The sequence below is a fragment of the Zonotrichia leucophrys genome, chromosome 3, assembly GCF_028769735.1.
Source record: "Zonotrichia leucophrys gambelii isolate GWCS_2022_RI chromosome 3, RI_Zleu_2.0, whole genome shotgun sequence".
Lineage (NCBI taxonomy): Eukaryota > Metazoa > Chordata > Aves > Passeriformes > Passerellidae > Zonotrichia > Zonotrichia leucophrys.
In genome coordinates, this window is record NC_088172.1 from 54,276,737 (window position 1) to 54,299,161 (window position 22,425).

The 22,425-nt window shown below is 38.9% G+C and overlaps 1 protein-coding gene across 1 annotated transcript in view; it reads right to left on the reverse strand.

Annotated features, from left to right (window-relative positions):
• The window catches only part of AIG1 (androgen induced 1), a 120,043-nt gene that overhangs the window by 52,924 nt on the left and 44,694 nt on the right, over positions 1–22,425 (reverse strand). The window lies entirely within an intron of this gene.

Sequence of the window (22,425 nt, forward strand, 5' to 3'; positions counted from 1 at the left end):
TCTCCTCCAGATGCCCACGTTCTCAAATTTAAACAGATTTTACATTTACCAGTAATACTTAGAGTAATCACCAAGTTCTGCTAAAGAAGACATTTAATAATTTGTATGACACCATATGCTATATTTAATTTTCTCTTTAAAATGCATTAAGAAATATTTTGCAAAAAAATCAAATTCTTCATAAACAAAATGTAATCAGTACGGGTGTGTGTACCCAGATGTTTGTATGTGAAAGAGATTTTGGAAACTAAAGACTCTAATTTCTCTTTCCTGAAAGGCCCTAGATTTTACAAGGTCAGAACAGGAACTTTCAAATAAAGAAAAAAACCATGAATGCACAAAAAGAACACGCATCTGTTATGCTGCTGTTCATACTGCAATCCAAAAACAACACAAGGAGAGGTATGCAAACAACATAATAATTTTGGTGTTCTGGTGGGATTTTAAATAATGAGTAAAGTTTTGGTTAAGAGCAAACTGGAAAAGGTATGAAAACAGCATATCCCAGCTCTAGCCTCTATGTCTACATTGCTCTAAAGAGGCTGAGAGGCTGCTGAAAAAAAAAGACAGAAACCTCTGATAATTCTATTCCTCCTTCAAGAGGGAAACAGAGAGTCTGTGAGTATTCCTTGTCTCAGTTTGGAGGCTGTACAAGTGCACAGTTATGTTTTAAGACAGAATAGGGAGGTACCAGAGGTCAGAAAATCCCTTTCCATGGGCTGTTTTCAACAATGCAGAGCCATGGGATAACGGCGAGGAGAAGTGGTCTCAGGTGGAAGCCCATGGCTTGGGAAGAGTCCAGCTTGCACCTGAGGTGCCCTAGAGCAAGGACCAGGACTTGCACAGGCTACATCTTCACTTGATCTCATATAGAAGGAATCCTGGAAAATGTAATCCCAGTATCTGCTGGGATTTGCAGACATCCACAGAAAGGCATATTTGGAAAGAGTTCAAGATAGATGCAGCTTCCTTTCTAGTAACTTAGGAAAATGTGAAATAAACTAAAGATCATGCTCACCTCCCCTGAAAGCAGGGAAAAAACCTCCTCGTTTTATCTGGAATGTCAAAGTCAAGGAGGCAGCCATTAATTTAACTACAGCAACACCTGGCACAGTTTTAGTCCAGTGAGCAGGCCTTTTTATTTTGTTAAACCTACTAGAAGTGGTTTTATTTGCTTGTTTAGACTTTACCACTAGAACTCTGGGGAGAAATGTCTCTTCAGAGAGAAGCTGTTTGTTTGCAAAATAAGTGGATAGGCAAAGCCTGTGGGGAAAATTGGCCTCTAACATGTATGAAAAACAAACAAGAGTGGTAATGGATTCAAAGGTTAATATAGAGACAATGAAGAAATTAATTAGGTTAATGAACACATCCTGCTACCCACCCCTCCATCAAAATATGATGGCATAGCTGCGCCCCAGCTCTGGGCACATCCTCAAGAGGGATGAGAATCAGATACTGCAAACTGTGTGAGATGCAAAACATACACAAGTTCCCAGAGTGTCACCCAGGACAGGTGACGCTTTCACCTGCTAGGCTGCATCAGCAATACCTTGCAGACTGCCTGCCTCCAGGCTGGCAGGGCCCTGCTGACAGCTCTTTTACTTCCATCTGTGCACAGACCCCAGAATTTTTCCCTGCAAGTGATGGAAACCATTATTTTCAAACATGTGCATTGCTGTGCAAACTGTGATATGGCTGAACAACAGACCCATATGCAAGACTTACCCATTTCCCAACCCCATCTTTATAGCTGGATTTTCTCACACTAGCTCCTGAAAAGCTTAAAAGCAGCTAAATCAACTTCCCAGTGCAGCTTAAATTCAGGCAATATTTCTGAAGTGACTCTCCAACCTTCTTTTCCCCCATTTGGGATTTAACAAACTCCACCCAAAATTCCACAACACATCTGGCAAACAAGTTATTGTGACTGGCTTATTTAACATCATCCCTTCTGTTACCTCCATAAATTACCTTGAAACTGTAAGATGCCATAAAAAGCTGTTTATGTAAATTTAAAAAAGACTAACATTCTGCCAATTAATTCTATAATATGATAGCAAAATCAAACCTCAAGGTAATTCAGGTATCCCCAAAGCTGAGGCTGAAAAAAACATGACGCTTAAAATAGTCACAAAATTGCATGTTGGGGTTAGAAAATGTCTTTCAAAACAGATTTTTGACGGGAAATGTTGTTTGGATATAGCTGAAATTTTGTTATTTTAAAAAATTTTCCATGCTTATAAACAATCTAAAAGATCCATCAGGCTACTTCAGTATGGCTGCACTGGTGGCATTCTGCCTTCTCCCAGCAGTTCTCCAGAACAACGTAGCCTTGGAAGAATTTAGTTTTCAAGCACCTCACACAACAGTTCTGGGCTGTGGGTTTAGCTTCTGGCTCTCACAATAGTTTTTCCTTCTCTCAACCCAACCAGTTTGGAGTGCAACCATGAAGTACCCGTATGAAGATGCACTTCAGGTTTACACTAACTCAGAGGAAATTATTTTGTGACTTGCAGATTTAAAATGTACAAAATAATGGGGAAAACCCCATCATACGACAACAACGAAAACCAATCAACTAAACAAAAAAAAAAACAGAAAAAGACTACCATTACAATTTTTTGCCTCCATTAATAATATAAAAAGTAAATACAATCCATAAATGTGTGGAAAATGGCTGTGCAGACTGCTGGGTGTCTATAGAAATGATGTGTTTGGGTTTGTCAGACGTGAGACCTTGGAAAGCCCTACCTGTGCTGCATTCATGAGTAGGTAAAATATATTTTTGGTAAGCTCTATCATTCTATCCAAGTAAGAGAAAGAGAAGTTGGCTTATTTCAGGCTGCATAAGAAAAAAAAAAAAGGAATAATTAATGCAAACTGACAGTCAGGTAAACTAAAATGCAGAGTTTGCTGCATGCAATGCCCCTCATGTGGGAGATGTTTTTAGCATGCAACAAGAATAATGGACTGGGAGAGCTTTAAAATTAGTTTAAGGCAAAGGAACTGCATGCAGACATAAAGTGGCATCAACAAGTGACAAACTCACATCTGTCTGTAACAGTGCCAGAAGCAGCTGAAGCATTACAGCTGTGCTTAGGTCAACCACACATAAACAGTTTACCATATATAACTCATTTTCTCTGTCGGGCATTACTCCCAAAATAAACAACAGTGCTTCATTGAAAGTAGGTGGTGACCATCTTACTTTGCATGCGTGCTAATTTGCTAGGGATGATCAAAATGACCTGCGAGGGGACGCCAGACCCATGGATTCATGTAGATCACAACATAAGAATAGCTCAGGTGCCATCCATTAAAAGAGGGTATGGTAACAGGGGTAATAAGAGATATTGGTGCCTGGGAGATTGTAGATCATCTCCTGAGATGACACTTTCAAGGGTCTTAACCTGATCACCTTCTCCAAAAGGAGATATAAGATCTCACCTTGTATGGAAAACCATGATACAAGATGAGGAATTAAAGACTCTTTTAACAGAGCAGTGGAAAGCATAACAAGCTGAAGCTGCGCAAGTTAGAAATTTGGAAAAGAATTAGCAGTGACAGTGAATAATGACAGGAGCAAGCTGCTAAGGAAAATAGAAGATTGCTATCTTTTCAAATCATGACCAAATGCCTTTCTGGAAGACAAACTTCAGCCAAATGAAAATTACTGGGCTCACTACAGGTGCAAGTGAAATGTTATGGCTTGTGTTAGCAGGAGGTCAGACAAAAACACCTAATATTCTTTCCAGACCTTACACGCCATAGATGTCTGAGTTTGTCTGTACGTATTTTGTTGGTAGGTGAGGACTCACTTTCTTGAGTCTGGATGAATCCTTGCCAGCAATGAACTAGGAGTGTGTAGCTGTGGTTAGCATAATGCACAACCAACCTTATAACTTGCTCCTGACTGGGTATCAGCAAGCTCACAAGACAGAATCATGCTGCATCTGTCTGCAAAATATCATCCAGACACACCTACCCCTAAGTTTGCAAGTTGACAAGCCAGCGAACCTGGTGCATTTTTACAGATCAGGAGACAGGAGGCATGCCTGTGCCATGCCCTGGATCGTGGTGCAAGGATTTCTGAGATAGCACCGTGGTGTTCATGCTGGAGCCAGCAGCAGTACAGCCATCTCAGCACCAAAAAAGCCTGGCCAAGGAGAAGGCTAATCTGGATGCAGTGCCTTCAAGCCCAAGAGCTGTACCACATGGGGACAGGCCAGGCCACAGCAAACCCCAGTGACTACCCTGCTGTAGAGGGCAGGTGGGCATTAGGTCCTCTTGATGCATGTGGTACTCAGAGGCAAATTGTATCATGGATTCTCTTCTTCTGGAGCAAGAGTGGCTCATTGGTCATAACTGGACTTAAGTGCTCTCAAAGGACAACCTGCATTCCCTTCCATCAAACTCTCAGCACCTGCTTGGTGACCTGTCGCATTTTCTCAGTGTAAGGTGAATGAAAGCAACTCCAAATGCAAAACAAAATATATAGTCACACTGTTTTCTATGCTCACCATCTAAAGAGTAGAAAAATGAACAAGGTGCTAAGAATATGCACTGGACGTGCAAAGATGGCAAATGAAGTGATAATGATGATAATATCATTGCCACGTAGTTTGTCTTTATAGAAAATACAGTGAGCAACACATTGAAAAATCCTGGTTTCTCAGCACAGAGCTCTACACTGACGAGTAAAACACAGCTTGAGGGAAGAAGACAGAACATGGTCCTGAGGGAAAAATGTTGTCCTAAAGGACTTATGCCACAGGATTGAATGCCATGAAGAAGTATTGAAGTAAAAGGGCAAACCAAAAGTGAAATTCAGATGTTTACTCTGCTCTCCTCTTTAGGGTATCAGACACTCAATTTACATGATTAGTTTATAATCTCAGGTTTCATTTATAAAAAAGGATTTCCGTCCTTCATGGTGTGAAGAAGAGCTTCAAACTGAGACTGTAAGGATTAACCTATCAAGATAAAATTCACAAACTTGCATATTTCTGGGTTTCTGCTATTTTTAATCCTGACCATTTACACCTTAATATTTGCAAGCTTACACCTCAAAACCACTGACACCTGCTGAAGAGGCCCAAAAATAATGATACCAGTGTAGGATGCTCAGGATTAATCTTTATATTTCATGGAGGTATGTAAAGAAATGCTCAAGGAGGACATGAGCAGTACAAGCTCATACAATGCACATTTGATGCATTCCACAGGATAGCTCCTGAAAGCATCCTGAGTCACTGGTTTTGTGGGAGGATAGTTCCTTGAAAGAATAATGTCCATCTGGAGGGGCAGAGTAATTGGAAAGAGGCACTGGGGATAGGATTTAAACAGTATCACAGCTACTGGATATCAACTATAAAACCTGGTAAACATTTCAAAAACACTTATTAATTGCAAACCAGAAATTTTTGGCATTATAATAGTGTCCTTAAAGTTGAGTTTTTCTGTAACCCTAGAACCTTAAAAGTTGAAAACTCTCCTCTCTCTATTGTGTAGCAGTAAGATTTCCACAAACACATCACTTCAGTTGCTGTACTAGGAACAAAAACAGGATGGGTATTAGACATTGGAAACACTCCATCTGCGTTTACCACAAGGGTAGTTTTTCCCATGGATCATAATAAGGGCAGACGGGCATTCCCTTGAGGCAAACAGAGATGTTTTCAGAACATTGTGCAACAGGAATACTCCCTGACAACGTGTCTATAATATTATGTTCTAAATGCAACTTTCTGTACTGCACCTTAGGCTGTTTGGTGGTGGACATATTTTTCTGCCCATTCATTTTCCCTGAACTTGTGTAGAGACCAGCTGAGATAAACAGCCTTTTAAAAGCAGGACATCTCATTTAACCACAAAGAGTTCCTTACAAGTCAATAGGTCCATAAAATTTTCTGAAAAACTATCTGTGTATCATCATTACCCAGTTTCTCAATCAGCAAGGTGGAAAAGGTTATGATGAAAGAAATGTACTTAGTCACAGAGTATCTTGTGAGCAGACAGATTCCAACCCACTCCTTGTCCCAGCATCCAGTTTCCTTACAGAGCCTCTATGTGGCCACAGTTTGATAAAGACGTGAAAAGTGAGACAGTGTCACATGTCATCCAAGGCTGCCCTGTGGACAGACTTGCAAAAGAAAGGAAAGAGGATTCTGCGCTCATTTCAGTCCCACGAGACTTCACTCAACACACAGCTCATCTAAATGCCACCCCAGGAGGCATTCCCCAAGCACTAACAAGCAGCAAACATTGATCCCTGCCTCAGGAGTATGCTAGAGAGCTCAGCCTGGCTCTCCCTAGGTAGCTCACCAGCTCCTTGGCACCTTTATTAGCACAGCAGGTTTGGTAAATGCCCTGTCATGAAGACAGCAAGTGGAAGAAGATTGTTGATTCTCACAGTCTGAGCAGCTAGCTTCCCTTTGCATCTCCATGAATTCCAGCTGCAGTAGCCCTCCTCACTGAGGATAAGTTTTTCTGTGCTGCTGATGGTCCTTTCCATTTCACATCTGGAGATTGTTAACTGTATCCCACGGGGTCTGAGTTTTAGCAGTAAAAACACTCCAACAAATTCTAGTAAAACTGATTTATTTACATTAACTGGACATTGGATACCCAGATAATACTATATAGAATCATAGAATATCCTGAGTTGGAAGGAACCCATAGGGAACTATATTTACCTTCCTTTTCACATTGATATTTCACCTTGACCTGTCCTTTGAAATCAATACTAGGGAAACCTCACGTTTTAGTGGTTGGAAGTTCAGAACCGAAGAAGCTGAAAATAATTTAAGCATGACATCTCCTCTGTTCAGGAGAGCTTAAGTACATATGAGGGGCAGAAGTCCCAGCTAAAACTCAAACTTGATGCTGTGAGGCTGTGACTTCCCCTGAGCTTATAGCAAACTCTCTTTCTGCAAAGTCATAATTTTCTGCCATGGAGAAAATTATATTACCAGACACTGAGCACATTGCTTCAAATCTTTGAAGGACAAAACACTGCAAGAGGTTAAAAGATACATATACATATACATTATGCAGCTACATAAAAGAAGAGATAAATAAAGTGGGGGACGTGCTGACTAGAGCTGTAAAAATGGTTTTAAGTTGCTAAGATGGAAGAAAAATTACCTATGTGTTGGATATAAAATTTACTACCTTTCCAAAAGGTTATGAATTTGATATCAAAGACTTATTTGGTGTCTTTGCAAGCACATTTCTGCACAAATATCTTTGTTTAACATTTGAGCCACTCTTTAGTAAAAGCCAGAAGGCTAAGTTAAATGTTCTTCAAAAGCAAACTACCACAAGTAACTAAAGAAATCAAAATATTATATTTCTTTTAAAATCACCACTAACAGGGAGAACCAATTGAATAGCTGCAGAATGGTTTCCACTCAATTTAAATAGGAAAAACCCTCTTGCATTAGGTCACCAATGTGCCTAAGCTGCGTGGCAGAGAAACAATCGTTAGAACTGAGAATGTGAGAATGAAGATGATGGTTTGCATCAAATACTTGTTCTGTTATGTTAATTTCTCAGTTTAACTAAGGTTTGAGCCCATAACCGCAAATGTACCAGCTATCAGAGCTTCTTGATGTCCTCAGTGCTATATAAATGTATTGCATGAGGTGGCAGAAGACATAACACACCCCAAGGCCACTGCCTGAGGCTTGCTGCTGCTGCTGCTATGGTAGTGGAGCATACTCTCACTCAGACTCTGCCAGGGAGCATGTATCACTTTGGGATTCATGTCATGGATAAAGATGGTGTAGCGCAGGATGCAGAAAGGCTGTGCTTGGCTGCCTTGTATCTAATTTATGAATAGGTGAATGATGGCATGAAGTGTTAAGAGAATGCTGCAGACCACACAAGGCTGCAGCTGTTCTGTGCTGCAACAAACTTAAACAGTATCTTTGCTCCAAGGAAGGACTGACTCCTGGGGAAAGCATTTATTGCCCAGAATTCATCATCAGGAAAATGAAAGAGAACAGGTTTTATTTGTACTGTAAGTCATGTACAGGACCAGAATACATCACTGCAGTCAGAAGAAGATTGAATTCTGGTGTAATATCTGACAAAGAGGCAATTTTGTTTTTGTAACTGAGACAAGTTGTATCTTTGAGGAAAAGGGAACCAGTTAGCATTTTTGAAGAGCCTTGTCATTCTCACTTCAGGAGGAAAAGGTATTGAAATCACAAGATGATGCAGAGGGTCCAGTACTGTAAGAAACTAGCTTTGAGGAATTTGAAGGCGCCACAATTGAGCCTTCTGACTTATAGGCCAGTGCAGGAAAGCTGATGCAAGAGCTCTGACAGGGAGTGAATGCCTGCCAAATTCCCACTAATTGGTAATAAGGATAGTTGAAGAAACTGGTCTCTGAAAGGAAAAATAAAGCTTGAAACCTCAGACCAACTTTTTCAGGAGCAAAACTACTGCTAAAGAGAGTAGTAGATCCATGTGTGTGGATAGATATAGGCTAATGCCTATAAATAGCTCCAAGCTGGCAGTGCTACGGCAGGAACAGAAGCCAGACTGTGGTAACAGCCGGCTTCACTATAGAAATTTTCATCTTAATGCCATCTTCCTTCTTCCTGTAGGAGATGCATTAAAAACAGGCCTGGGTAGTATTTTAAAACTTTATCAGGCTTTTATCAAGGTTTCATATGATTACAGGAGCAATTTTAAAATTTCATTTTAGAAATTCTGTTCAATCTCTATGCAACACTTACTAAAATCCTAGGTTTCACTGTTTACATGAAAATGCCAAGTAATATGACCCTGAAATACAACTTTTACATTTAGTCTAGTAAGTGTTCTCTACAAAAGTCGTAATAGTGGTAAGAAACCTTATACAGAAATTCTTTAGATGAATTTGCCAGATTAAAGAAGCAAATATCCTTTATTCCTTTTGCTGCTGTTAATTTAAACCGATAGGCAATTTTAATCCTCCAGAATTAATGTTACACCTCTCAATTAGGAAAAGAATATATAAGCCTAAATAAACTGTCTTTAATACTCTTGTAAAGTTTAATTCATTTGTTTGCAAAGTGATCTGAGATATCTGGAAAATTAAGTACTATTTTCTTTTCCTAGCAAAGGTTAGAATACGGTTGGGAATTCTGCGGCAGTAATACACACAAGACTAGTTTCCATGAACGTAACAGAAACACTAGATTCTCAAGTATATTTCATCTGCATGGAGTGCACTGAGTTATAGTTACAAAAGTAAGAGAGAAGAGGAAAATCACAGTGCTTTTCTACCCTTCTGAGGTTGCTGGGGTTCACATTTCTTGCAAGAGTGAATGAGGATAGTCATGCTATTCTAACTTGTACTGACAGGAACTGGCAGGTCTGTGTCACCAGTGAAGGGACCAAGCAGGGGCTAGTTCTTTTAAAATGCTGTGCAGTTAAAACATTATCAAAGAATTTTCAATGCCAAGGAATTTTACATATTACTATTTATATTTTGAAATTGCAGTCACAGAATGTTCAGACTTGCCCTGCTCTGCCTGGCAGTGTATAGGTGGGATCTTCCATGAAAAAGTCAACTCGATAAAATACACTTTCAGGTTCACCACAGAATTTTCTTCCTGATACTGTAAAACTTACCAAGAGGCTGTACAGTATTATATTACATGGTAATGGTATTTCCAGAAAAAAAGAATTGCACATGAATAAGGCAATGAAAGTATGCAGGTAACCATGGCTACTGTTGTGAACTAAATAACATTTTTTATACAGCTGTGAATATTTGTATTACTGCCAGCTAAGCTGTAGAGTTCAGATTTGAGACAGAACTGGTAAACACTGAATTCTTGCCTGAAGAAAGGTACTTCCCAAAGTCGATCCAGGCCTCTACATCGTGCTGCTACTCATTGTCGTGCAGCTTTGTCTATTAAGCACACACCTTATTACACCAGTCAAAATGATCTAAATACAAGGAGTTCCTCATGGCCACTTACACTTCACTGTCAGTGACCCACTTTTGCAAAAGCTATTTTCTGTCTTTTGGGTATTTTTATTTCCTCTTACCCACAATCACAACTATTGAAATAACTTCTGAAATAGCTTTGACTCCATAAATGAATTTCATCGTTTTGAAAGATCTTTAAAAAATTTGCAACTTCTCAGCTTTTCTTCATCTTGGTTAGTGGTAACACCCACCCATCCCCTTTTGCCCCTTGCCGCCCACTTTGGTCCCAACAGCATTCCTGGACAACAAAAGAAAAAAACATTTTCAAAATGACAGGGCAAGGGCATAAGAGAGGGAGCTCCTCTCCCTTGACATATTTTCAGTTTCCAAGTTCATCCTTCTTAAATCATCCTTCTGTTGACATATCAGTGTCTCTCTTCTCAAATCAATCATCAGAATGAATGGAAACCTAGGGGATTTTCCTCCTCACAGAGAAAAGTTACGCCCAAAATCAAATTATTTGGAATAAGTTGTCAATAGTTACTATACTAAAATAAAACAAACACAAAAGCAGTTGGTGAGGTGAACCTGTACTTCCAGTGATATAAACAAAATGAAAATAATGAAACGCCTATTGTAACTAAGTGAAGCAGGCCTTAGAGCAACATCTCCCTATTCAAAAATTGAGTCACTTCTTCCTTCCAATAGAGCCTAAGTTTAAAACCCAAGTGAAAACTCATTCATAGACTATGAATTTGTTGTCTTTGCCTGGTTTGTAGATAGTGAATAATTTCTTAACAGAAGTACTGACTAATGAAGCAAATGCAGATTCACTTTGCAGTTCAATCTTTAATAAACTGCCTGTGCCTTCAGGCAAACCACAAATTCCATGTTTTTGTTTCTCCTCTGTAACACAGGGAAAATACTAACTCTCTTCTGCTGCTCTTTACCTGTCCATTCATTTAGGCTGAGATAAATTTAAGGACTAAACATCTTTTGTTTGTATCAAAAGAGATCAGCTTAGATAGAATTATAGTTATTCTTTACAATTGTATTATCTACCAACATAATTATTATTATAATAGCTGAATGGCAATATATATCAAGTATTTCTCTCTATGTATGGTGCACATATACACATACACACAAACACTATACATACACTATATATACACACTATATACAGACATGCATGATAAATATATTACTAAAGATTTACTGTACATAATAATCCTACCAAACTCATGTAATGGAGAATAAAACTATGGGAGGCTCAGTAGCACAGTGTTCAGACAACTGGGAGATCTAAAGGCCCACAAACTCTGGCAACAGTAGAGGCACCAAGTGTGCAAAGCGGGGCATTCTTTTGGTGTCTGCATGCACAAAGAATGCTGGAAAAAGAGAACTGTTCTGTAAAAACATTGGCCACAAGAAACCAAATGAAGCTACATTTCTGCATGTTGGTCTAAAATAAACTATGCATGCCATTTTCAATATACACTGGGTACTTCAAACTTCTATCTCAAGCTTTTTCTCAGTGAAGTACAGTACACACAATTATCACCTCCACATTCTATGGCTCTCTCCAGCTGACTACTATTAGCACCTCTTTATTTCAGCATTTGGTTTCCTCTGCTTTGTTTTCTGTCTTCTTCTCCTTAACAACCTATAAGGCTATCACTTTTTCTCTTAGATTCTGACACTTGATTTTCTTTCTCCTTCAAACTCCCTCTTCTTTTCTATCTTTCATTCCTCTGCTTCAGGAGCAGAGACCAAAATACCATCCACCTTAGTCTCTGATCTAAGAATATGTATATTCATCTCCTAACATGATTTGCAGCTGTATGAATTTTTAAACAATTTGCAGCCAACAAAAATTTGTTTGTTAATGGAGACATCAGTAAATCTGTGTGTTACTAAAAAGACACTTTTAACAGATGTTTCCTTAATAGAAAATTATATAATTTCCCATTCCTTTATTTTTAAAACTGCCTTAAAATACGAAGTTCAGTAGACTGATGTGCATATTTCCTCTTTCTCATAAATAGTTCACAAAAAAAATCTACATTGCATATTGCATTTGTAAAAGAAGCCACAAAAATGTGCATTGCAGTGACTCAGCAAGTTGGAACCCTGTATACTGGCTTTATAGAAAGCTGGTAAAGCTCAAAGTAACAGAATAAAAAGCTAAAAGCCCCAAGAAGCATATAAAATTTCTTCCTGTTGGAAATAAACTGAAAGATGTGATTTGACTGTTACAGCCATTTTTATAAAGAATTTCCTTTCTAAGTATATTTGACCTTCTATAGCATGCCTTACATCAGCCTAGAATTTTTATGATATTCCAGGAGCACTAAATTTGTACATAACCATGTTATTATTTGTAGTAGAGGCCACTTGTGTTGTGCAGCAGAATGGACAAACTCTCTTAGTTGCATTTGCATCCATGAACCTCAGAGGAACCTGCAGCAGGCAATTCCTCTCTTCACTGCAGCTGAATGAATGGGATGCTGAGGCACGTGAATGGGAAATCCCTCCGAGGTCTCAGCAAGCCCCAGCATGGTGAGGAGCAGAGGGCAGGCACAGGCAGCCTGGTCTGGCACAGCAGCCCAGCCCTGCCTGGGACACCTCACAGCCGGAATCAGAGGCACAGTACCATGAACCCTCTGACAGACAGCAGTGTTTTTCCAGCTACCATCACAAAGCTCCACAAAACACAGGCACTAGCTTATGAAGACATAAAAAATGTTTTTGATCAAACACTACATATTTTCCCTCAGATTGTTTAGTAAAACAGATCTAGGAATAAAAATAGAAATTTAAAAATGGGGTTTAAAAGCAGCACTTCAAACATGCAGAATTCCTTGTTGGGAAGAGAAAGCAAGCTGTGAAGAGTTGAAGGGTATCAGTTAATAATGCAATGGAGATGAAAGAGCGAATTATGTTTGGTCGCCTTTTGGTCTGCCACTCGTCCGCCTTTTGCCCCTTTGAGACACTTCACACCATCTGCTATTTCTCCATGAGAAGAGTTGTTTCCTGCTCAGATAACTCTGGTGTCAAAGGGAAGGCAAGGGTCACCTTAGTCAGACTTGTGGTCTCTGGCAGAAACAAGACACCACTGAAAGGTTATGGCTTTTCCTGAGTAGGGCACCAGGATGGAACTTCGGTGTGTTACGTAAAGATCCAAAGGTAGATGGGACAGTTGTAGAACTGCATGACTAATGGCAATGGCTTACACATCTGTCAAAAACATTCTCTGTGCTACCTCCAGTCACTAAAAATGTACACTGCTTTTACTTCTTTGTATCTATGTGGGAAATTTTAAAATATGAGGTTGAACATAACAGTTTTGTTAAAACTTAGTCTTCCAAGAGCAGAGGTCCCAAGGTTGTCCCCAAATTCTTGATTTCTGCCTATCAGCATGTATAAAACATTACTGCTGTGGCACTATTTCAACATATTAATCATTTGAACATGAAATTACTTCTGCAGAAATGCTGACTCTTTCCAAATACAAAGACACGTAGAAGATAGCATTTAACAAAGAAAAAAAGCTACTTCTAAAAAGTGGTAATTTTTTACAAAAATAATGTCAAAATATTTCCTTGTATTAGTTTTCCTGAAGCAATAATGATCTCTGGATACAGGGAGAAGCAGTATTTTTTATTCCATCAACTTCAAGGTTTGGAAAAAGCATATAAGCTTTTGGGCTCAGATTCCCTTCCCCAGGTCTGCTGATTCTTCTGGTATTGTGTCCATGTGAAATAACCCACTTTCCAACAATGATAAATAGGTAAAAATCTGGTCACTGAGCTAATACATATGCCTTCAATTGAAGGAAAAGCTGTCTGCCAAGCTTCAATCAAGTAGATCATAGGTCTGTGAAAAAAAGAATCTAAAAGGATGGAATTCAGTTGCTATAGTGGCACATTAAACAAATAAATGAGATACCATGGAATGCTGCAAAATATTTGTGGTCTGATTAAGTCATATTTGCCACATGTGTGAACACTAACAGCACAGTTTAGTAAAGTGGGTACAATATAGTACAGTCCCACTTTTACTCTATGCAAAGTCTAATTCTTATCTGGGTGCTAATGGTAACCAGCATGCCCAAGGGTACATAACATTGCATTTTACTGTAATAATAGGGCAAAACATAGTCCCTTAAATACACAAAGGTACACAATAAATGCCTATTAAACTATTATACCTTCAAAGAGATATTTGCACCCTTCCTCATGTTTGTGAGACCTGCTAAGGAGACAAAGCTCTTCATCGTGATAGCTTCCAGGATGCTCACATATGGAGTGTTTATTAGAGTACCTAACTTGTAGCTGGCAGCTGACTTATTAAACCTTCATCAATATAACCCATCCTCCTCCAATACATTAATTTTTTCCATTTAAATGTTCTTTTTTCTTGATAAAAGACTTTGGATATACTCATTATTAATCATAACAATCTATCCCATAATGTTTGACCCTACTATCTGCCTATGCTCTCTGGAAAAAAACTCAGGGAAGAAACCAGAAACCTATTCTGCTAAAAGATAAAACAAGTGTTTGATTCAGCAGAGAGAAGAAAGAACATATATTTTTTATTGAAAAAGCATACTACTTATTAATGCATTTTGCACTGATTTTAAAGTTGAACATTTATTCACATTTATAACCTGTAAATATGTATCTGATGGTGCAGTAGCACCCGAAAATGTACCATCTTAGGCATTACAGAAGAGCTGTGCACAGCTCCAGCAGCATCTATGGCAAGCAATGTAAGCTGCACAAAAAATGAATGCTAAAACAAAACCAGCATTCCTAATATTGTCAGAACTATGTGACTGTACCAAATGCATGTCCATCCCACATCACTGCTGGTGTAACAACAAACCTAACAGTCCAGGGCCAAACTCTGCTTCTAGGAAGCACAGCTCAGTACTTCACACTCGGAGAAAGGCTGAGACTCCCTTCATGTGTCCTTTAGGGGTTTTTCTTTGGTTATTTGCTTTGTTTGCTAGTAATCACTCTAACAAACATTTGCATGAGCAACTTCAGCTGAAAATCTGGCTTAAAGCTTTCATTATCAGTATTATTACTATCAGCATAATTACTACTTCCAGAGTTATATCTAGCTTTGGCTGTTAAAGGAGGGCAGTTTGAAATACAGACAGAACACCTCCTTACCCCTGGTATTTCAAATACGTGACCTTCCAGCTCACCTGCAACCCTCAGCAAAGTGCATCTGTTTTAATATGCAATGCATTTCACACTTCACAGCTGATATGGAAAAAAAAGGGTCTTTTCCAAACAAAGGACTCTAGGTTTGAGAGTCATACAGATTATCAAGATTATGTACAGCCTTGCCAGATAAAAATCTAGACAGATGCAAGGACATCAATGTCATTCTACAGATGTCACATAGGAAGTTTTATATGAACACAGGCTTCATACTCTTGTGTGGCTGCAGATGGTTTTAATCTTAAATTTTTCCAAGGTTTTGAAGCTCCTGCTATGTCACTGAGCAAATATTACTTTACCTGATCTGTGAACCTACATCCAACAGCAACAGAAACAATGCTCCTCCTCAGAGCAGCACCCTTAAGCCACTTCCTTGCTCTCAATTCCTCAAACTAATACATCTCAGGGAAGTCTACCCAGTGAAGAGATGGAAGAAAACATACTCTTCATTTAATCATACTGCTTATTTCCTTGCTTCTCTCTTCCTCCTCCCCCTTGAAGTCCTCTTTACCATTTTGAGTCTCTTCCAGATTGTCTACATTACTCTGTGGCTCCTTTTTTATTCACTTGCCTCATCTGTTATTTTTCCTTGGTTTTTTTCCCCCTAGGTAGGAGTTGGAACAGCATAAGCTGACTACTTAATTCATCTCTTTCCTCCTGCCTGTCTTTTCCTCTCATTCAACCATCTTTCCCTAGCCTCCCTTTTTGTGCTCTCTCACTGGCTCTATCCCGTTCTTGCTTCCTTTGGTTGTAACTCCGTGACTTGGTGTTGACACTGGATGCTCTCATGCTCTCTGCTAGCAGACCGAGTTACGTGATCTTGTCAACAGAAGGTGGTTAAACTTCTTGAAAGAGATTTCATCTGGGGATTTCAGCTCTCAGGCCTTTCATTTTCAATGTTCACAACCAGAATAGGGTTTGCAGGTTTTACTTTCATTAAGTGCGCGAAGATGTTTTAAAAAAGGTTGCTTGCTACTAAGGTTTCGGGACGTTTATATCAGGAGGAGCCTCTGTGTGGGTTTTCTCCAGATTAGTGGAAATAGCAAACCATCAGAAAAATTCAGCATCTGTGTCCAGTTAAAAAGCTGTCTTCACCTTACCCTGATGAGTGTTATCTGGCAGATACGTACCATAGTTAAGGCCAGCTTCCCACTTCACAAAAACTGCTGTGCTGTTACTGTGTTAGGTAAGGGGATTTCCTAATGCCCCCAGAGGATGCCATTTAGACAACAAGGACTTCTTCACCCTAGCAGCCTCTCTCAATTTTCAGGTGCTATACTATCACAGGTTTTGACATACCACCAATTTCCAAGTCCTTCACATAAGTAAGAGAAAATAAAAGAAAATCTTTTAAGCTGGTGCTGTTTTTCTCCCCAGAGCAGGGAGATAATTGATACCACTGTAGTTACGCTCCAGTGGTGGAACTGGCAGATAATGAGGAGAGATAACAGACGGAGCCACATAACTGCAGCACAAACATTCAAAAAGTGTACAAATTCAACAACATTATTTTCATGGGCTTTGCAAATATCCCGAGTCCCCAGGCAACCAGCTTCAATTGCTATTCTCTCCATCAGATGTTTAAATAATAGCCGTCTAGGAGTGGTTAGTCTGTTGGAAATTAAATTAAAAATTTTCCCTGATTTTTATCAGAAAACCTTGCAACTTATGTAGAAAGTGGGAACGCCTTCCTGGAGCACTGAAAATTTTATTCACACCTAACATATGAAAATATTGTAAATAAATTAAGAAGAGCACTTGAGTTGTATTAACCCTGAAACACATTTATTTGATTTAGAGAATAAATCCCAGAAAAATGTAAATATCTTCTAGGCAGAAGCATGAAGCATTACAAACGTGCACTACATTTCACAAGCAGAGTCTATCCATGGGATGTGCCGTGTTAGGAAAGCATCCCCAGGAACTAAAGTGCACGGTTTCAAATTAGCAATTGCTGAAAAGGATTTTTAGGTCTACATGGAGAGAAACACCCTGATGAAAAACAGAGTGACCACTGTGTATCAGAGTGACCACTGTGTATCACCTGACCAGTGACTAATGGAGAGACGGGTTTGTCAAATAACTCACCCCTTTTGGACATTCCAATCTTTATGTTCAGGTCACTATGGATTTTGACTTTTGCATGCCTTTTCTATTGTTCTTGGTAACTCATCAAGGAAAAAAGATTTACACCAGAAAAACAACTTTCATAAAATCAGAGAATGATTTGGATTGGAAGGGACCTTAAAGATCACCTAGTTCCGACCACCCTGCCAAAGGGAGGGACCCCTTCCATTAGATAGATTGGTCAGAGTCCCATCCAACCGGGCCTTGAACACTTCAAGGGACAAGACATTCACAGCTTCTCTGGACAACCTGTTCCAGTGCTCCACAACCCTCATAGGAAAGAATTTTTTCCTGATGTCTAATTAACTAACCTGCCCTCTTTCAGTTTGAAGCCATTGTCCTGTCACTACACAACCTTGTCCTGTCACTATAAATCCTTGTAAAAAGTCCCTCCAGCTGTCTTGAAGAACCACTTCAGGTACCGAAAGATTGGAATAAAGTCACCCTAGAGCCATCACTTCTGCAGGCTGAACAATGTCAATTGTCTCATCCTTTCCTCATAGAAGAGGTGTTACAATGCTCTAATCACCTTTGTGGCTCTCCTCCTGACCCATTCCAACAGGATTATGTCCTTCCCACCATTAAAACAAAAAGACACACAAGCCATGGCCACCAGGACAAGGCTACTAGGACAAGGCTACTAGGACAAACAATTGGAGAGGTTGTTGGTGTGACTTTGTACCATTCTGCAGTGGGCTCAACTTTTCAGCTGACTAGTCTGCAGTAAGAAAAGAGAGACAACTTGTGAAATTGAGATTCATCTCTAGGACAGGCTACTTCCTCTTCCTTCTTCTCTACTTCCTCCAACTACTATTTGTCCCAGTTTTTGTGCATTCTCTTGAATACCAGAACAGAGGGTAAGTCTTTCTAGAAATGCCTTTGTTTCCCATTTCCCGAAAGCAGCTTAAAAAATAACAGAGTACAAAACTGGAAGAGCTTATATAGACTGCAGTGGCACAGAACTCAGACAATAATAATTTTTCCAACTCCACAGATGCAGAGCATATTTCTCTTCCTCCCTTCCTGACCTCTCCTCTAGGGTCTTCATATGAAGACATTACTTTGTTTCTGACCTCCAGAGCATTTCAGCTCCTCAGTAAGTAAAAATTTATCTCTGTATTTTGCTTTCCTTCCCACAAAGAAAAGATGATTCACATTTTTAAAACAAATGTGAGACAATGTCTGCAAAAACCAAAGAAGAACTCTTGCTGAAATGGTATGCTAACTTGGACAGATACTGCAGGCAGTCCTGCCATGTAACCTGGCTCAAAATCAGCAATGCTTAAGCATAAATTAATTCAGTCTACATATCTGTTTATGTGGGCATTGGTTAGAATACGGGCAACCTCTAGTTTTACAGCCTGTGCTAATATTGAAGAGAATATAATTTCTGAAAAAATTATCCATGCATCAACCTGGCCAGTCCCAGCACAAAAAGTTGCAAGGAATGAGCTGATAAAAATCCTACTACTATGACACATCCATTTTACACACTAAAGATTAGTTTTCAATTAAAATTCCTCATACTGCTAAAGATCAGATAGCCAGCCATCAGAAAGAGTATTTCCCATGGAAAATATGCATTCGGAATTATGAGCTGATATGGTTCCAAACTGCAGGACAGTCTCCAGAAAACACATGACATCTCTGATGAAAGAGTTCAGCAATTTGGCAACTGAAATTGTAGCCCACGAAGATGAATTCATCTGCATAACTAATAAATCCAGGAAGTGCACTTGACAGTTCAGAAACAGATCAAGGCTGAGAGACAGCTCTATTCTCCAACAACTCTCTTTAGACAGGTAGTTATATCTGTGGACAGAAACTTAGCTTCAGCTACTCAAATGTGCTCCTTCAGATAATAAACAGAAATTAAATCTTCGTGTTGGTCAAATCAGCAGCAACTCTGCTATTGATTTCCATGGTCATTTTTCAAGTCATTGTGATACCATTGGTTATGGATTAATGAACTGACTGAGATGATGCAATACATCAGTTTTATGGCACAGTACAACTCTGTCAGTGATACCTTTCACAAGTGTATGAATCTGCACATATGAGGTACTATCTGGTACCATAAGGCATCACTTTATACACAGATTGTCCCAAATACAGGAATTATGTTTGTAACTAATACAGGGTGTGGGTGTGTGTATAAATCAAATATAGATATAAATATAAATAAATGTATGTAGTAATAGAAAGATGTTCTTGAAACTATATGCAATTTTATGCTGAATAGGTTCTGCATAGCAATAAGCCTCTCCTCTTTTTCTAAGAAAATTTATAAAAAATACTAAAATTGAATTGGAAATGGGACTACATATTTCCAAGGTTCATTTCCCTCATGTTTCCCATTTCTACAAAGGAAGTTTTTCTATAATTCTGATTTTTTTTAATGTTGAAAAAGTGTTGCTATGAAGGACTGGTATCTCTGAGTATTAACAAGACATTACAGCGTGTTCAAGAAAACAGGGGTTTAGATATGGACGGTGTTGTAACTGCAAAAAAGGGATGGGAAAGAGGAAAAGAAAAAGGAGAAGGAGAACTAATTACTATAAGCTTAAAAAGCAGCAGGCTCTTCAGCCCAATCACTTCTTCCTGGGTTAAGGCACTGAATTGGATGAGCTTTTCAAACAACTTCTTCACAGAGACTTCAAGATAGTGACCTAAGAACGCTTCTAAAGTATGAATACTCTCAAATATTTTAATACATGCCCATATTACTAATGGAAATATGATTGCTGTTTTAACACCCAGATTTCATGTATTTTCACTCCTTTTCTATGTATGGATTTTGCAGGTTGATGTTGACACTTTAGCAAGTTGTTACAGCTGATCATAATACAGTAGAAGGCTTTTTAATTGTGCAATTTTTTTGGGGGGGAGACTAAAGAAATATTTTGGGGAAATTGCTGTGAAAAAATTCTGGATAGAGTGTTCACAGGTTAAGTAATGTTTGACTTCATATCCTTAGGAGCTGTACCAGATACTTTGTGGGAAGATTACACAAAAGTGGGATTAATCAGCAACATGACAGAAGCTAAACAACCCACCTCTCACTGACAGATGAGAGTTTCTTGTGTGAGTTTTGTTGTGCAAGGTTGGGCTCCAGCATGGCCACCCTTGCTTTCAGAATAGTTATCATTCCATGAGCACAGCTGCTGTCAAAATGTGCAGGAATACATGAGAATAAATGTTTATTTCAGTATAAAGCAATAGCCAGGGATTCTGACTTTTTAAAATTATTCCCAGAGGTCCTACCCTTTCACCAAGTGGACCTCTATGATATTCTCTAAAATCTGACATGTCAAAATTTTAACTACTACTAAGTAGGGTGCAAGCATTCTCAAGGTAGTTTAATAACCCTTTCATACTATGATGAGCAATGGATCAGAATTAATTAGCATGAAAGCTGGTGAGGATAAAATGATGGATAAAACATCAGAAAGAATGCACTAAATGTGGTGAAAAGCCCCACAGCCATAGACTTCCCTTGTGATCTAACTGAAGAACACTTGGATAAATAGAGACTGACACAGAAACCAATTCCTTTACAAAAGTCTTTCAAAAATGCTTTCTACAATATTTCAAGTTGAAAAAAAAAAGTCTAAAATAGTTGGACACAATACATTTCAGCAAACTCTGTGATGTCCAGAAACCTCAAACAGAAGACCTCTTCACATATTTCACTAAGTATACGTTTCTACAAAGCAACATGAGCTTCAGCTGCCTTTTAGTTAGCACATAGAGAAGATTTCCTGAATACCTACGGCCTTTTGCTGCCAACTGCTTCACAATGTACATTCATGAAAAATGTTATGAGTTAGACACTTCCAGTATATGGAATGTCTCCTGAAAGAAATGTCATCAGAACTGGGACTGATCTGTTGTGGGGAAAAAAATCAAGATGAGCATGGTTTAGCAGTGTTTGCAAGCTTTCAGTTCATAACCTCAGAGCTCAAGGGAGTACAGCCTGAACAAATTCAGCAGGAGTCATCAGACTCTTTCCTCAGCTCCAGATACACATAGTATCAAGCTGTTCCTTTCAAAACATCATAAAACAGTACAGTATCTAGCAGAAGCTGATGCTCCTTTTGTTGGTAGCAACTCTAAAACCCCTCCTTTGATACAAAATCTGGGGAACAAATAAACAGCAGTGTCATCTGCCCCACTCCACAACGGACCCATTTATCAAGCACAGCAATGGTGGGCAAATCTTGATCTGCTGTGGTGATAAAGTTCACACACCTGGAAGGATGAACTCTGCTGTCGTCTAGTGATGAACACCAGTGCCAAATGGTTTGCCACATCTTGATGAGGAAATCAAATAATGAAAAATTTTGCACAGATGCAACTAGAGAAGCAAACATGACACTTTTCAGCTCCAAATGCTGCATCAACAGTGCAAAGTACCTGATGGCAAATTGTGGCCTTAACTTTCCCTTGGCATTTAAATATATAGTTGAGAGAAAAGATGTGTGACTTCACATAGCAGAGAGGGATTAAAAGGTCAGTTTTCTTCTCAAGGAACTACCTTTATGAATACCAATGCATCAATTTTAAAGCTTTGCATTGATACATATAATTCCATATTATTAAAAATATTCAGATACAGGTTCTGCTACACAAGTTTGGTGTACTTGAGTTATTTTTCTTACAACACCCAAGTCCAAAAAATAGAGATTTTTTGAAAAAGCATTTTAACTAAAAGTTTTCATAATGAATTATTCTTTGGTAGACTGGTAAAGAAACATTCAATTAAGTGTTTCTGTCATTTTAGAACAAGATTTGTCAAAATCAGAACCTCTATTTTATGAACAGTCTCTTCCTCATGACCACAGTGACATTTCTCTGGGAAAGTTACCTTACACAGGAAAGAGTTGACCCCCACAAGCCTGGGATACAGGACATGTAAGTTCAAATCTCCAGTTTCAACCTAATAAGGACTCAAATAGAACTCCAGAAGACAGGGAAGGAAAGATGTTACTCTTCCTTGCAAATCACATTCCTTAATCAGTTCTGAGGCAAATAGCACAAAGAGTATGCAGAATCATCACAGAGAAATCAGTGTCTTTCTTACACTTTTGTTTATGCAAGGAAGTGTTTACATTACTTTACTCA